The 16,711-nt window shown below is 55.0% G+C and overlaps 1 long non-coding RNA gene across 1 annotated transcript; it reads right to left on the bottom strand.

Annotated features, from left to right (window-relative positions):
- Nucleotides 1-9,723: 9,723 nt before the first annotated feature.
- On the bottom strand, nt 9,724-13,381 carry LOC308516206. Its single transcript, XR_013995722.1, has 3 exons — nt 11,646-13,381; nt 10,863-11,013; nt 9,724-10,119 (listed from the first exon to the last, which is right to left on the bottom strand). It is a non-coding gene; the product is annotated as an uncharacterized lncRNA (long non-coding RNA).
- Nucleotides 13,382-16,711: the final 3,330 nt, after the last annotated feature.

Raw genomic sequence — 16,711 nt, 5'->3', positions numbered from 1 at the left:
CTTTCATTGTTGGAAGGTTTTTGATTACTGATTCAATCTTCATACTTGTTATAGATCTATTCAGATTTTCCATTTATTTTGATTCAGACTTGGAAGGTTGTATGTTTCCAGGAATTTACCCATTTCTTCTAGGTTATACAATTTGTTGGTGTATACTTTTTCATAGAAGTCATTTGTGATCTTGGTATTTCTTTGATATCAACTATAATGTCTTCTCTTTCATTTTTGATTTTATTTATTTTAGTCTTCTCTCTTGTTTCTTAGTCTTGCTAAAGGTTTTCAATTTTGTTTATCTTTTTAAAAACAGCCCTTAGTTTTGTTGCTCTTTTTCTATTGTTTTTAAGTTTCTATTTATTTATTTCTGCTCTGATCTTGATTATTTCTTTCTTTCAGTTAACTTTGGGCTTAGTTTGTCTTCTTTTTTGGGTTACTTAAGGTATAAATTTAGGCTGTTTATTTGAGAATCATCTTTTTTCTTAATTTAGGCATTTATCTCTATAAACTTCCCATTTTAGAACTGCTTTTGTTGCATCTATTAATTTTGGCATGTTGTGTTTCCATTTCATTTTTCTCAAGATATTTTTAAATGTTTCCTTTTGGCTTTCTCTTTGACCCATTGATTGCTTAGAAATGTGCTGTTTAATTTTCATGTATTTGTGAATTGTCCAGTTTTCCTCCTGTTATTGATTTTTGTTTTATACTATCGTGATCAGAAAAGATACTTGATATAATTTTAATCTCCTTAAATTTGCTAAGACTTCTTTTGTGACCTAACATGTGATCCATCCTGGAGAAGTTCTGTGTGTGCTTAAGAAGAATATACATTATGCCGCTGTTGAAGGGAATGTTCTATACATGTCTATTAGATTCATTTACTATAAAATGTAGTTCAATAATATTTTCTTACTGATTTTCCATCTGGATGGTCTATACATTGGTGAAAGTGGAGTAGTGAAGTGCCTTACTATTTTTGCATTGTAGTATGTTTTTACCTTCAGAACAGCTAATATTTGCTTAATATATTTATGTACCATGATGTCAGGTACATATATGTTTACAATTGTTATGTCCCCTTGATGAATTAATCCCTTTGTCAATATTTGATGACCTTCTTTGTCTCTTGTTACAGCTTTTGACTTGAGGTTTATTTTGTGTGATGTCAGTATAGCTACCCCTGTTCTCTTTTGGTTTCCATTTGCATGAAATATTATTTCCATCCCTGTACTTTAGCATATTCGTGTAAGCAGCATATAGTTGATTTTTATTCTTTTAAAATCCATTCAGTCACTCTATGTGTTTTTACTTGAAAATTTAATCCATTTACATTTAAAGTAATTATATGTAAGTAAGAACTAACTAGTGTGGTCTTGTTCATTATTTTCTGACTGTTTTGTCGTTCCTTTCTTCCTCTATGCCTTCTTTTGTGATTTAATGATATTCTGTATTGGTATGCTTTGATTCCTTTCCATTTTTCTTTTGTGTATTCACCATAACTTGTTTTCATTGTGATGACAACAGGCTTGCATAAAACAGTCTATGTTTAGCTGATAACAACTTAAGTTTAATTCACACAGACACTCTGACCTTTTATTCATCCTCCACGTTTTGTTTTTGATGTCACAACTTACATCTTTTTATATTCTGTATACATTAATAAATTATTGTGGCTATAGTTGTTTTTAATACTTTTGTCTTTTAACCCTTATACTAAAGTTAAGTAATTTACATACCATCATTACAGTATTAAAATATTCTGAATTTGACAGCCTGCTTACCTCTACCAGTGAGTTTTATACTCTTGTATGTCTTTCTATTACTAATTAGTCCTTTCATTTCAGCTTGAAAAAGTGCCTTTAGAATTTCTTATAAGGAAGGTATAGTGGTGATAAACGCCCTCAGTTTTTGTTTGTCTGAGAAGGTCATTTCCGAAGGATGGCTGTGCCAGGCCCAGTACTCTTGGTTGGCATATTTTTTCTTTTGGCACTTTTAATATATCATCCCAGTCTTTCCTAGCCGGCAAGGTTTCTGTTGAGAAATTCACTAAAAGCCTTATGGAGGTTCCCATGTATGAGTTTAATTTATCTTGCTTTTATAAAAAAAAAAAAAAAAAAAAAAAAGATTTCTTTGGAATTGAAGAAGACACAAATAAATGGAAAGATATCTTGTGGTCTTGGATTGGAATAATTAAATATTAAATGTCCATACTACCAAAGCCATCTACAAATTCACGCAATCCTGCCAAACTTCCAAAGGCATTTTTCACAGAAATAGAAAAAACAATTCTGATATTGGTTTGAAACCACAAGATACCCAAAATAGGCAAAGTGATCTTGAGAAAAAAAGGGCCAAGCTGGAGGCCTCACACTAAATTACAAAGCTATAGTAACCAAAACAGTATGGTACTAGCATAAAAACAGACACATCCACCGATGGGACAGAACAGGGAGTCCAGAAACAAACCCATGCACATACCATCAACTAATCCTTGACAAGGACACCAGAAACACATGATGGGGAAAGGATCGTCTCCTCAATAAATGGCGCCGGGAAAACGGGGTGTCTGCATGTCAAAGAACGAAACTGGACCCTTACCTTCCACCACGCACAGAAAGTAACCGAAAATGGATCAAAGACTTGAATATACGCCCTGACACCATAAAACTCCTAGAAAAGAACAGAGGGGAAGAACTCCTTGACAACGGTCGTGGCAGGGATTTCTTGGCTCTGACACCAAAAGCACAGTCAATCAAAGCAAACATTGCCGGGGTCCAACCCCAGCGGTCCAGGGGTCCCCAAAGGTGTGGACGGAGTCGGCGAAGAAGGAATGACATGGGGACGGAGTTCAGTTGATCAGCAGCCTAGCCAGGATCTCTAGCCAAGTTCTGGTCAGGATCTCCAGTGAAGTTCTGCTTAGGATCTCCAGCCAGGTTCTGTCCAGGTTCTCCAGCCAGGTTCAGTAGCCATGTTCCCTCGCTAGGTTCTCCAGCCAGGTTCTGTCCAGGTTCTCCAGCCAGGTTCAGTCACCAGGTTCTAGTCAGGTTCTCTTGCCAATTTCTGTAGTCAGGTTCAGTCCAGGATCTTTTGCTATGTTCTCTCGCTAGGTTCTGTCTCTAGGTTCTGAGGCCAGTTTCTGTCCAGGATCTTTTGCCATGTTCTCTCCAGCGAAGTTCTTCTGTCTCTAGAGAACGTTCTGTGTAGGTTCTGTGCCTAGGTTCTGTCTCTCTCTCTGTCTCCTAAGTTCTGTCTGCTGCTGTCTTGTTTCAACTGTATTTATACCAGTTGATTCCAATCCTATCAATCTCTATTACAAAGGTTAGGGCGTTTCTTATCTCCATTCCAGGGAGTAAAGATTATGTAGCTTAAGCATGATTATTCGTAGTTAAAGTGATTAATTACCCGCCTGGCACTTAGTTGAGGGATTTTATTCCCTCCCTAACTTCAGGGGAAAATCCCTACTTGGGGAAACAACCTTTCTCAGAGAGGCGACCTTGGTTAAAACACATAGTGCCAAGAAGGTGAGCAAACATATTAAGAACAGTATGCCATATATGCCAGGTCCCTTGAAACAGCAAGCATGGACCGGCTCCCGGCAAAACATGAACAGTGGGACCACCTCAAACGAACAAGCGAAGGAATTTAGACAGAGAAAAGCAGTAACGGCATGTGCAGAAACAGGGAGGAGCCAGGGGGCTGCCTGGGATGGGGAGATGTTGCTTAAACAGTAGAAACCACTTCTAAGATGAGTAAGTTGTGCGGCTCTAATTTACGGCATAGGGACCCTGGTTAACAATGCTGTATTACTCGCTTGAAAGTTGCCGGGAGTAGATCTTAAGTATTCTCATCACACACTCGGAACAGGTACATTGTGAGGTGATGGAGGCGTTAATTAAACTGACTGCAGCAATCATGTCACAATTCATGGGTATATCAAGTCAGCACATCATACACCTCTAATATATACAATTTTATTTGTCAATTATAATTCAATAAAGCCAGGGAATGCAAGGAAAGACATCCGAACCGAAGAGGAAGACATACTTGGAACCATGCCGGCAGGTAGGTGTGCCCTAGCTGTTCCCACTCCCTGGGTTGGAAAGAGAAGGTGGGGTGGAGGGGGGCCTCGCACAACCTGCTGCCGTGGTCCTCTCCTGCTGGACATAAACCCCCTCCTGGCATCGAGCTCAGACCAGGCTACTCCGAGGCCGTCTTGGGAGCCGGACAAGGCCACTGCATAACTGTGCCTAAGCACAGACAGAAAACAAGGTCCCCGTGCCGCCCACAGGCGACGAAACAGCCCCTCTTTGGGCTGGGACAAGTGCCAGCTAGTTCCTTACCGAAGCCGCATCTTCGTTCTTTCATTCTTGGCGGAAGGTAAGACTGACTAAGATGCTTTGTGGCAGCACCTGGTCCAGAGTGAACCCCCGCTTCCTTAGTCCCTCCCAAGCCCCCCAACAGCGGAGGTCGGGTCATACACTTCTCTCTAACGCCCTGACTGAGACCCCGGCCCAGGTTCCCCATGGCGTGTGGTTCCTCACCGCAAGGCCGACTTGCCAATGGCGGCGAGCGTGTTCTCGAGGCCTCTGGCTGAGGGTGTGGCCTTGCCAGCTGTGTGGCTCTGGACACAGGGCTGTCCCCCTCTGGAAGCTGGAGGAGGTACAGGAGCCCTCAGTGCCGCCTGCGGAGGGCCTGGCCGGCAGAAGCCACCCGCCCTCCCTGGCTCTCCATCACCAACAGGGACCCGCTTCACTGTCCCTGGCTGTCGCTCCCACAGGAAGAGGCTGAGGCAGGATGACTCCTAGGGCTCCCCCCGACCCCCACCCCCACTTTCAGGAGCAGGGAGCCTCTTGCTCATCTCTATTCCGATTTTGTAGGCCTGGAAGCCAAGTTTCAGAAGCACCTTCTCCAGGGAGCCCAGAATTTGGTGGTGGTGCTGGGTGGGTGGGAAGTGGGGGGTGGGGGCCCCCAGAGATATTTGGTGCCTTAGGGCAAGTAGGTGGGCTTGGCAGATCTTGGGGACACGCCCCCATCCTAGGGTGCCCTGTGCCAAGCCGCCACTGTCACGCCACAGTGTCTCTTGTAGAGGTGTTCGTTGCAGACCCCTGGGCCTGGAGCTCTGAATTTTGCAACAACTGTCCCCCTTGCATTTGTCTGGGCTCACAGCCCACCGGGGCCCCTGTAGGCACTGGAGGGGGCTGTTTGGGGGGCTTTGGAAGGAGGGAGGGCCCCCGAGTGCCCAGGGTGAGGAGGAGGCAGTAGCAGGGAGGAAGGAAGGACCCTGTGGAGAAGCTCACTGAGGCTGGAGGGGACTCCGTGGTGTGCACCTGTCTCCCCCTTGGCTTGGCTGTGTGTCTAGAAAGCGTGAGAGGAATCCAATCCAGCAAGTGGGGGGTCTAAACCCATTTTGGGGGCTTTGGCACGGGGGCGGGGGTGGCACGGGCAGCGGTGGAGCACAGTGCATGTTTGCATGAGCTTGGTGTGAGGACGCGGGGGGCGGGGGGGGGGGCTCCCACTTTGCATTTTACCATCTGGAAAGTGAAAGGCCTGGATCTGCCGGGTCACAGGGCGGGTCTGGGAGGAAGGGGGGGGCAGGTCTTCCCCCTCCCTCCAGGGGCTTCCACAGGTGTGAGGCCTGGAGCCAAAGACGGGGCGGGGGGGGGGGGGCTGTGGCAACCTCCACCCTTGTGCAAGGGTGGGGTGGCTTCATCCTTTGCCTGCTGGGCAGGGTCCCTGCCCCACCGGACCCCCGGCTCACACGGGCTGTGGTCCGGCAGATGTGGGCTCCGGGACATGGCTTCCCCTCCCCCTTGCAGCCTTCTGGCTCTGCACTGCGAGGTGGGGGTCTCAGCGGGGCGCCCAAGCCTCACACAGCCTGATCTCCCCACCCCTCCCCTGCATCCTCTAATCTGCTTGCTGCCCACGTTTTCATAAGCCCCACGCCTGGGCCAGGCCCCCAATTGTGAGTGACAATGGCGCAGGCAAGGTCCGCAGCGGCTGCCCCGCCCTAGGACGATGTCAAGAGCTGCAAGCCCTCTCTCTCCCCCCTTCCCTCCAGGCCCCGTCCCTGTCCCTCTTTGTCCTTCCCTGTGTCCCCTGTGCTGGGCAAGGGTAGGCTTTGAGTTCCTCCCCCACCTCTGGACACCCCCACACCGCCGCTGGTCCCCCATCCCCATTCCCAGGCCAGACAAGTCCAGCTCCGCAGCGCCCCCCTCCCCCCCCCCCAGCTTCCTGTCCCGCCTCCGCGCCCCGCAGTGTCGGGCCCTGCCGTCCCCACCCCCACAGACCGGCGCTGTCCCCCTCAGGTCCCCGCCCCCGCAGCCTCTGCTGTCGGCCCGGCAGGTGCGTCAGCAACTGGGCCGATCGCACTTCATTTATTCAATAGCTCGGGGCCTGAAAACCAGCCGCTAAATTGCCTCCCATTTTCCCCAAGCCCATTAGCAACCAACGGCTGCGTTCCTGGTAATTCTGCTGAATACCCTGCCGGCGGGAGGGCCGCCGCCTCCACCTGCCCCTTCTTAGAAAAGCACCAACTTCTCCTGATGATGAAGCCCAGGCGCCCGGACCCAGGGCCAGGCCCTCCCCCTGCCCATTCAGGCCCGCTCAGGCCTTTTCTCTGCTTTTAGTTGCTGACCACTCTGCTCTCTCCCAGCACCCCTCCCCCCAAAACCCACCCCCCTGGGTCCCCAAGGTGGCTCTCTTCTAGGCGCCCAAGGCCTGACCAGGGGCCACCTGGTGAGTTATAACAACAGCCAGTACCTTCCTTTCTGGAAGTGTGCCAGGTGGCACTGTGCCCGCCCCCCCCCCACCTACATTAATATCCCCCCTCTGCCTTGCACTGGGGACCCCAAGTTGGGGTACCTGCTGGCCCCAGGACCTGACTCTTTTTAAGCTGAAAGTGGGAAAGGTGCTGTTAGGAGCTGCCAGGTGGCCGTCGGGAGATAACATATAGAAGGGCCCTATGGTGGGCATCCTCCGGCCCCAGGCACTCATCGCGAGGAGCAGAGGTGATGATCCGCGGGTCTTCCGCCCCAACCCTGCAGATGGGCACCCAGAGGCCATTATCTGACCCGGACCTCCTGGGGTCTCACTCCTGTGTCCTTCCTGGCCTTGCAGGCTGCTAGGGGGAGCGTGGGCATGGCTATGTGCACGGGGCGCACACGAACCACCAGGTAGGTGGCAGCTGATGCATGAACTACTCATCCACAGGAAGGACCATTGTCTTGTTATAGGTAACAAAGTGCCAAGGAGCTAGGAAAGGCCGGCGAGCCTGGCTGGGATCCCACTGCAGCCACCACGAGGTCTCCTGCAGCTGGGCGATGCGGGGGGGCGGGGTGGTGGCACACAGCTGCTGTTTCAGGCTGGGGGTGCTCTCTGGGGACCACGCTGTACTGTGCACACGTGAGGCAGGGAAGCTGGAAACCATGGCTGTTGGGCATTGGAGGGACCGATGAAGTAACCCCCGAGGGGATGGGGTCTGCACCATCTATTTGCCCCCAGCCCTGGGAAGAGGCAGCCTCAGTACAACCCAGGGACACCCCCACCCCCACCCTCACCCCTCCAGTGTACTGTGCAGCCACCAGCCCCCTTCCTCCTGGTCTGGCCTCAGGAAAATGTCAGCGCTGAGAGGGAGATGCCAAATGAAAGGTGACAGCGCAGGAGACGAGCAGCAGCCCGGCCTGACTCAGCCAGGGCTCTGTAGGGAAGGGGCCCTGGGCCCCACTTCCTGGGACCAAGAAACCCCTAAGACCCATGATTGCCCACAGCCCCTCTGAGGTGTCTGCTCACATCATCCTCCTTCTTGGGGGGGAAAGCTGGTGTATAAGAAGGGACTTGGGAATTCCGTGTCGCATTAACTGATTCAATCGCACCCATTTTACAGATGAGAACACTGACTTCCAGTGCAGGCAAGTGACTCCCCAGGGCTCACTCGGGGCCGGGATCCTGACAAAGTTTGTGTCCAGATCTGTGCTGTTCACCAGGACCCGCTCTGGTTGGTCTGAAGGCAGCACCCAGCTCCTGCCTGGCACACAGTAGGAGCAGAGTCAGAGAGATTGGCTGTTGTGCCAATATTAGGTGGGCTAGCTCCAGGGGGACTGTGATGAGGGAGGAGGGACAGGATGGGGACCTGGTAGGAAAAGAACCTGCCCTTCCTCCTCCACCCCCACCCCCAATCTAGCCCCTCAGCACAAGTTTTGGGAGTGAGAATGAGTGATGGGCTTTTGGGTGAGCTGAGATGGCTTGTGGGACTGGGAAGGTGGCTGGGCCTTGGGGACCGCCCTGTCCACCCCCTACAACCACCCCAAGAGGTGGCTTGAGCGAACCACAGACCCCCACACTAACAGATCTATTCACATGGGGGCCCAGAGCTCCCAGAAGGACCGCCCACATCAAGGGACCCTCAGCACCCTCTGTGACTTCCTACAGAGCTTTGCTTGGGATCTGGACACAGCTCTGAGCATATTCCTGGTTCTGTTTTGGGGTGCCTTCAGAAGTGAGGGAGCAGACAGGGAGGGCACAGCCCCTGGACGCTGGGGCTAGCAGCGAGGGATGGTCCCGGGGCCAGGGTGAGTCAGGTTGCAGATGCACTGTGACGTCAGGATCTTTGGGGACCCTTCCCATCCATGGGCCATCATGAGGGAGCCCCCAGTTTAATGAGCACCAACTCAGCTCACTTCGCCGCCCCTACCAGGTGTGTCCATTTGTGGGTGAGGAAGCCGAGGCTCGGTGCCAGTGGGTGACAAAGGCTGGATTGGAACCCAAGGCCTCATCCGGAGCCCACCCCACAGACCCCATCCTACTCGGTTTCCTATTTTTACCAAAGCATCCCGTCAGCATCCCCCACCGGGCATACACGCCCAGCTTGCCTTGGAAAGGCACCCTCATGCCCCGTCCCAGACCCAGTCACGTTCACGGGGTTTTCCAAAGGTAGACTTTGCTCAACCAAGGGGCCCTGGAGGAGAGGGGGTGCTGTGTGGGGAGTGGCCGGAGGCTCGAGGGTCATCCCAGCAGCTGGGCTCACCCGAGGTCTGTGATGAGGGCCATGATCCCGCGGATGGACGGTCGGGACCAAGGAAGGCTTGGGGACAGTCCATGTGAGGACCACGGGGGGCTGCAGAGGAGGCAGGGGAAGGTGCCCCCACCCAGAGCCCTCCGCAAGGTGGTGGCTGCCTGCCTGCCTTTGTGTTTGCTGCAGAGCTGGGGGGCAGTGGAGCTGCGCCCCCCGCGCCCCCCACCAGCCGGCCCAGACCCAGGCGGGGGCGAGCGCAGGCGGGTGGGCAGCTCTGGGGAAAACAGTGAGTCACCGCGGCCAGGCGAGCGCGTCCTTCCGCTGCGCTGGTGGCAGGTTTCATAGGTAATTATGTAATTTACGAGGCTCTCGCTCGGGGCCCTCTGAGTCAGCCGGCTGCGTCAAGCGGCTGCGTCGTGACCAGGCGGAGGCTGGCAGAGCCAGGCGTGGGCACTGGCTCTGACCCTGGGCCCCGGCCTCGGCCCCCGGTGGGAGGAGTGACGCAGTGGCTGGGGGAGTCATCTCAGACTTCAGACCGCCAGGAAGTTTGTCTTTTTATGGCCCTCGCTTCCACCAGGAAATGTGGGCTTGCAGGCAGGGGGGCGCCGCAGGGAGACCCCGCCTTTGGAAGATGCCCCCTGCCGAGGGCCCCTCCTGAAGGCCCGGGACCTTTGTCTTTCAAGCTCCCATCTCCAAACACAGAGACACACGAAGAGATTGCGTTCTTTTATCTTGTGGGTTTATTATTCAAACAGGCTGACAAGAGTCCGAGGGGCTGAAAAGGCGGAGCGGCACCCCGCTGTCCTTCCCGGTCGGGGGTCGGTGGCTCTTTCATTGGAGTTTGTCACTCAGGACGCCTCCCCGCGCCCTGGGTCCCCCCCATGCCCACAGTCCTCCCCAGTCCACAGAGAAGTCCAGCCTGTCCCACGCGGAGGGACTGCCCTGGGCGCTCAGTCAGGTCCTTTAAGCGGTGGCTGTGGGTGGGGCCTGTCTTCCTGGTGAGGGGGGAGAAGGCGCTGGTCTGGCCGCTGTGTGGTCCCATCTCCAGGAGCAGGGGCCACTGTGGAGTCCAATGGAGCAGGAGATGGGAGGAGAGGGCTCGGAGCAAGCAGGGCCTGCGAGGGAGGCAAGAAGGACAGTGTCAGAAAGACCCAGTGTTTCCCCGGGGCCCCACAGCAGCACCCCGCCATTCTCATCACAGGGCCCAGCTGATGGGCCCCACTCAGACCCCACCCCATCCTATCTTTCCTGGCTAAAACCTGCCTCAGACACCATCACACCCGGGAAGAGATAAATAAATAAAAGAAAAACAACCTCAACTGTGAAAAGCGGTCCAAATCTGAAAAATTTTCCGGCCTGAGTTAATTACACTTTAAATTGGCATGTTTACTGATCGGGGATTTCAAGTTAACAGAGACACCCCCCCCCCCCCAACTGTTAGTACAGTAAAACTCAGCAGGCTGGCGGGCTCCCCCAGGCCTTGGCAGGCCCCGCCGCTCCCCTGCCAACAGCGAGCATAACAGAAACATCTATTTTCGAGCGTTAGAGAAACGAAGCTCTCACAGATGGCGAGAGCCGCACCCTGGACGGTTTCCCACCCCCAGGCTCCGTGCCCCGCTCAGCGGTGTCCTGCCCCAGGGAAGGCCATGTGGGGCCGGCATGGAGCTCTGGGCTGGGGCAGGAGGCCCCATTTCGGTCAGTCATTCACTCCACAAACGCTGTTTGGAGCCCAGAGTCAAGTGGCATCGGCCCTAAGAACAGGGTTGGCTCTCCCTAGAGCCGGCGTGCCCCAGGCAAAGCCCGCTCTGCTCCAGGCCCACATGGGAAGAGCCTAGTGGTCCCCCTGACAGGCACTTACCAGACCCAAGGATGATCCGCGGTCAGGCCGGGCTCCCAGCCCAGGTCTCTCCCGGCAGAAGTGGTCTGGTCTAGCTTTCGGCTCATGGCTGGGATCGACCGAAGGCTCCACCCATTGGGGATGTCCCTGCCAAGTGTCCGGTCCCGTGTGCCTGCGAAGAGAAGACAGGGCCCATGAGCATGGCTCGGCACCTCCCCTGGGCTAGCTTCCGTCCCGGGCACAGGGGCCCCAAAGGGGCTAGCAGGGAGGTCGACACCTGTTGATCACAGGGTCATAGGGCTGACATCTGACTGCAGGTTGAGGCTGTTTGTGTGTATTGGGGTGGATCAGGGAGGCTTCCTGTGGGAGGCGGCACTGGGGCAGAGTCCGGGAGGGTGATGAGGGAGGGGCAGTCCAAGCAGGGGTGCCGCTTGAACAAAGGCATGGGAATAGGTATGAAAACAACAAATGAGGGCACGAGGTGGGCTTTCAGATGTCCCCCTGCCTCGGGATCATGCCAGGAGAATGCAGGGTCCCATGTGGGTCCTGCGGCCATCATGGCACCAAAGTCCTGCCCGGGCTGGGCACGTGGCCCTGTGTGGCTCCTGTCCTCTCTGCCTCTCAAACCAGGGCCTCAGGATGGACCTGCCTTCTCAGCCAGCTGGCCTGCCCTTCCCCAGGGCCCCCCCTCCCCCACCAGCCCTGCCCTGTCTCCGTGACGGGTGGTAAGGCTGCGCGTGTGCGGCCCCTTCCACGTCGCTGGATAATGAGAAAATGATGAACGAGCCTCCATCACGCCCTTACTTCCTGGCCCTCGAGCCTGTCCACCGGTGACAAATGGCACCTCTCCCTCCGCGGGGTCTTTCCTGGACGGCAGAGCCTTGGTGGAGATTTATGTCCATCTTCCCTGAATTCTTCTTCGTTTCTCTGCTTCTTTATTCCCTCCAAGAGCACACTGGTATTTATTCATTCCACAAACGTCCTCCCAGGGCCTCCTGGGGGTAAAGAGATCCGATTCAATATACCCTCACATCTTGAACACCTACTTTGTGCTGGTGTCTGTGGCCAGCTTTGAGCCGGGCATTAGCTGAGCACCTACTATGAGCCGGCCCGACAGTCCAAGCCATGGCTTCCAGAAGCTCTACGGCAGGGTGGCAGTGAACATTCAGGGACTGAATCCCACGTGCTGACCTTAGCCCTGGGTGCCACGTCACCCTGGTTTTTACAAGGAAGGAAAATGCCTATTTGCCAGGTGTGTGGACCGAGGCCGGATCTGTGCGGTGCCCCGAGGTGGCCCCAGTCACCTCTGTCCCTGCCACTGTGAGGAGACATTTCCATTCGGCCTGGCGGATGAGAGAGGCCCTTTGTTTATTTGCTTTCATCCTCCAAACAGTAGATAAACCAGTAATTTGGCTTTTAATGAAATTCTGCGCCGAGCAGTACGGGGTCACCCTCTTCGGGTTTAAAATGAGTTTGGGACATGCACGCTGCCGAGCGCCTGGTCCCCTGGGCTGACATCTGTCTCACGCGTGACTCCCAGGTGGGGGCTGATGTACCCCATGCTCCGCCTGGGTGGTGGCCTGGGAGACCCGGGGGGCACCGTGCTTTTTATTGCTGCGGCGTGGGGATGGATACATTGGAGCTATTAAATAAGGCCGATGTTGCCTCCCACCCCCCCGCACACATGTAATATATTCCGAAGATGTGTGGATGCATTAACAGCAATTTTCGTCTCCAACTGTCCCCATTTAGTCAGTTCCATGCATAAAATATTAGCTCTGACACTGGGCTCCTGCCTGTTGCAGATGGAGTTCCCCAGAGAACGGGCCCCGAGCGCCGGAGAATTGGCTGGGATGTTGGGGGCTCCACTGGTTGTCTGCTGGGTTATACTGGGACTCGCCACTCCCTTCGGGATGCCCTGGAAAGTGGACAGGAAGCCCAGGCCCACCTGACCGATCCCTGTGGCCTCAGGCTCTCCAATGACACCCTGAGAGTGGCAGAAAAGGGGGAAAACCGGACAGCTTTGAACAAACGGGAAGAATGTTAGTCTAAGAGCTGATTACCATATGCTTGCGCTCCTCACCACACCTCAGGCCTCCTCTGCCTCCTCTGCGCAGGGCACTTACCCAGGGATGAACCTGAGAGGCCCCGGAGGTCCTGAGTTCCTTAGTCAGGGAATAAACACTCACAGTTGCTCTACCCTGGGCCTGGCCTGTGCGCCATGGCAGGGGACAGAGCAGGGACAGGACAACTTCCTGCAGTCTGCTAGGGGTGGCAGTAAGAGGGACAATACAGCAATGGGCAGCCGGAGAGAGTCCCAGCCCCACCAGGAACAAAGGGCTCCCTGCGGCCCAGGCCACCAGGAACAAATACCAAATGGCCTTCCTCCGCCTTTGGAGGTGCTCTGGCGGTTCGCCTTTCCAGAACCTTCTCTACCAAAGTGACCTTCATGTGGTCTGGGCAGGGCCGGGCCCGGGGAGGGTGGGGCTGCCCAGCGCAGGGGACCCTCCCTCTCCACGCCGCCCCCCCCCCCGCCCCCCAGCACCCATGCCTGCAGCCAGGGGCTCTGGAGCCAGGGAGACCGCTCCGCGTGCTTTCAGGAGCCCTCTGCACAGGATGGAGCTGGAAAATTAATAGACCAGGTGGCCCAGGTCTGCCGCCAGGGCCTTGGGACCCCGACGCAGAGGCTTCCGCCGCCTGGGGTCAGCACTCGAAGGGAAGGTCGTCCCCGGCGGGATTCGATACCGGAAAGAGGTTGACTGTATAATATTCATCGTATAGACAGTGAACACCTCACAGGCAACCTCTGTCAGGTACCAGGCGCAGAGCACTCCCGACGGAGGCTTCTTCCTTGTGCGGCAGCCCCGCCACCCGCCACCCGCCCGCCCGCCCGCTGCCATGGGATGGCCCAGTTCCATGGGATGCCAGTGGGCACAGGCTGGGCCCTCCTGGGCCGGTGGTTGTGCAGGAGGCATGCGAGGCGGGATGGATACTAAAGAGGTCGACTGTGTATTGTGCGTCAGGAAGCATGCGAACGCTCACGCACAGCAAGCAGCCCCCCGCTCTTCCCCGAGGGCTTAGCCCGCCTGGGGTCTCCGAGGCAGAGAGATGAGAGGTGCGGGCCATGCCCGTGTCCCCATGGAGGGACACCCTACAGAGGGGCCGATGCCTGCTCCCACGGAGGGCCCTCAGGGAGCCCTCTGACTAGTGGCCCTGGCACAGAAACAGACTGAACATGCATCATTCCTCACACATGAAGCAATATGCTGCATGCCCGGACTCCCCCACGCACCCCTCCCGCCTGCTCCCCAAGGTCCGGGAGCCCCCAGGTAGCTCTCCCAGGATGGACTCGGTGAGACATGTCAGCACGGATGAGAGAAGTCACACGCGGAGCCCATGCAGTCACGTACCCCGCAGGAGGCCAGCCTCGGGCCTGGCCCTGCGCGCGAGTAGGTGGTACTGAAAATAGGCCATCTGTGTTATATTCGTCATTAATAAAGCGAACTCATCACAGACAACCTCTCCTCAAGTACCCAGAGTGATGATGCCCATTCAGAGCCGTGGCCGTGGCCGTGGCCGTGGCCGTGGCCGCCGCCGCACCGCTGGTCGCCTCCGGGAGCAGCCCTGAGGGTGAACCAGACACCACAGGTGAGAGGACACAGGGCAGGCAGCGCCCCCCCCCCCGCCCCACCCGCCCAATCTCCCTCCCACCCTCGGGGCAGTGGCACGGAAGGCCCTCCCCACTCCTACCCCCACAGGGCTCCATCTCCGAGAGGTCCTCCGAGGTGCGATTTGATACTGAGAAAAGATCAACCATGTATTATTCGAAGTCAAGAAAGCGAATATAACACGGTCGATCTCCCTTCAGGTACCAGCAGAGGTGCTGAGCGCGGGGCGGCGGCCGCGCCCGGCCGGGCCGCAGGCGGCAGTGGATACGGACGGCTAGTGGACCAGGTGAAGTACATTAGAAACAATTACTTTCCAACTGGTCGACCACCCATCCTGTACCCCAGAGCGGCGCCGATCCCGACGTTCTTCCCCGAGGTGCCGCGGCCTCCCGGACGGCCTCTGTGGTGCAATGTGATACCGAAAAGGGGTTCACCGAGCAACATTCGTCGTCTGGATGCAAAGTTGCTCGGGTAACCTCTCCCCAAGTACCATGGACGCTCAGATGCTCAAGGCGGATGCTTCCAGGTGGCTGTGCTTCTAGAAGACCCTCCCCAAGGGCCCTGGAGCACTGCGCGTCGGACCTTCCCACTCTACAGGGACCCCTGCTCCCCGCAGGCCAAAGCCATCCTGTCCCCCGAATGAGCCGCATCTAGAGACCCTTCCCAGAAGTTATGCGGGAGATCCAGGTGGGATCCGCTCCTGAAAGGGGTGCCAGCGTCACATTCAGAAAGGGCACCGAATAAGGGCCTGGCTGCAGGGTCAGGGGCAGAGGACGTGGCCACAGCAGGATCTGAATTCTGCGCCCACCACCCATGCTGCGAGCTGTGGAGTGACTGACAGTTCAGCGACCGCGGCCGGAGGCCCCACCTAGGAAGGAGCACTATGGACAGCTGCCCTGTAGGAGGTGTGGACACTGACCTGCCGCGGAGATGGTCCCCGAGCTGGCATGGTCTCCGATGGCGCACGCACCAGGCCACACGGGTCATCAACACTCGGGCATGTCCCGGGGCTGCGCCCACGGACCTATTCGGGGGAGGGCTCGACCTGCTGGCCACCTCCTGGGCAGCAGGGCTCTGCGAGTCCTCCAAAGTGGGGACTGATCTGCAGAGAGACCCACATGCAATGTTCGTGCCAGACAAGGACAAGCACTTTCCTCATCCCAGGCAGTGGCTTTGATCCCAGAAGCCCCCACCCAGGAGACCCTGCCCCGCAACAAGGCTCGGCCTCTACAACAACAAGTGACAATCAGCACCAATGAGGAACATGTCCGTGGGGTCGGCATGACCCATGTCAGGCGCCAACACTGGGTTCAAGGAGGGAGATGCCTGGGGATGGCCAGCTTCCCATGTGCCCTTCAGGCCGAGACCCCACTCACCCAGGCATTTCTGTCCCACTCTGGAGTCAGCATGTCACCCCAAACCCCACGAGGGATAGAGGGAGCAGACCAAGATGGCGCGTGCTTGCCTCAACACGCACCCCACTTCACCGGGGGTCACCCCGAAGTCAGCACGTCCGTCCGGGAGGTGCCCTGGGAAGACCAGGGACAGAAAGAAAAGGTCAGTGGCGTAAAGGACACCGTGTCTGACTCCAAGTGTCTACTGACCGTCTGCTCCTCGCCAAACACCCACGAATGCAACGGTCTTAATGAGATTTGTGCCAACACTGATTTTCATAAAAATGTGTTTTTCAGAGTGAATTCCATTAAACTAATCCAATTCCCTGTTTCGTTTCCCTGACTGTGCTGTTGAGCTGTTTTCATTTCTTTTATTTCCCCCAAATCATTTTCATTAGGATCAATTCTTTTCCATTTAAAAATCTGAATGCAGATCCGGTTCCTGCATGTACTTCTGTCTACATCAAACAGCGCCGTCCAGAGCCCCCGCCAGCGTCAATTTCCTCCCACGGCCGCCATGTCTACCGCGTCCCATTTCCCCAGGTCAGATGTGCCGCTGACATGTTGTCAAGAAAATTGGATTCTTCTGCCAATTTGTAGTCAATTGAACATGTTTTACTTGGTGCCATTTCATTTGTTTTTAGTTTTATTTTGTGTTGATTATTTTTATCACTATAATTTGATACAAATGGGACGAAATACTGATAGCGTCTATTCATTTCATAACCCATGAGAAAATAGAAAATGCTGTTTGGCAGGGGGAGAGAAAGCCAGAGAGAGAGCGAGAAACAAGGAGAGGCAAGGAAAC

This window comes from Myotis nattereri (assembly GCF_964212035.1).
Source record: "Myotis nattereri genome assembly, chromosome: 1".
In the NCBI taxonomy this organism is placed as follows: domain Eukaryota; kingdom Metazoa; phylum Chordata; class Mammalia; order Chiroptera; family Vespertilionidae; genus Myotis; species Myotis nattereri.
The sequence above is the reverse complement of the archived record's forward strand: the minus strand, read 5'-3'. Positions and strand labels throughout refer to the sequence as shown.